This window comes from Herpailurus yagouaroundi, unplaced genomic scaffold, assembly GCF_014898765.1.
Source record: "Herpailurus yagouaroundi ecotype Mexico unplaced genomic scaffold, PumYag 28, whole genome shotgun sequence".
Taxonomy (NCBI): domain Eukaryota; kingdom Metazoa; phylum Chordata; class Mammalia; order Carnivora; family Felidae; genus Herpailurus; species Herpailurus yagouaroundi.
Window position 1 is genome coordinate 167249013 of NW_024412376.1, and position 687 is coordinate 167249699.

At 46.1% G+C, this 687-nt stretch overlaps 1 protein-coding gene across 9 annotated transcripts in view; it reads right to left on the reverse strand.

Moving 5' to 3' along the window:
* The window catches only part of FAM193A (family with sequence similarity 193 member A), a 170901-nt gene that overhangs the window by 18362 nt on the left and 151852 nt on the right, over window positions 1-687 (reverse strand). The gene's annotated exons all lie outside the window — the stretch shown is intronic.

Sequence of the window (687 nt, forward strand, 5' to 3'; positions counted from 1 at the left end):
AGAGAAAAATGGAAATGCAAACCACACTGAGGACCCTCTCAATGCTCCGTCTTCAGGAGTTAAGGCCTATATAATTAGGTCATGGTATTGTACTGGTGTTAATTTCTTAATTTTGATAACTGTGTTGTGGTTTTGTGAGAGAGTATCCTTGTTTCGAGGAAATACACAGTGAAGTATTTATTTATTTAAAAAAAATTTTTTTCTTCAACGTTTATTTATTTTTGGGACAGAGAGAGACAGAGCATGAATGGGGGAGGGGCAGAGAGAGAGGGAGACACAGAATCGGAAACAGGCTCCAGGCTCTGAGCCATCGGCCCAGAGCCCGACGCGGGGCTCGAACTCACGGACCGCGAGATCGTGACCTGGCTGAAGCCGGACGCCTAACCGACTGCGCCACCCAGGCGCCCCCACAGTGAAGTATTTAAAGGTAAAGGGGCTTCATGTTTGAAATTTCTCTCCTTTGCTTCAGAAAAACAACAGAAGAGGGAAAAAGACAGACAAAGCCAATGTGGTAACACACTGATTTGCGGGAATCAAGAGTGTAGGGGAAATCTGTCCATCTATAATTATTTCAAACTAACAAAAGCAAACAATGGCCACTGTCTCTCACTGCAGTGACAAAGCAAGCCACAAGAAGCACAAGCCAGGAGGGACAAGGTAGCACCCTGGACAGGGGGCACCAGCCAC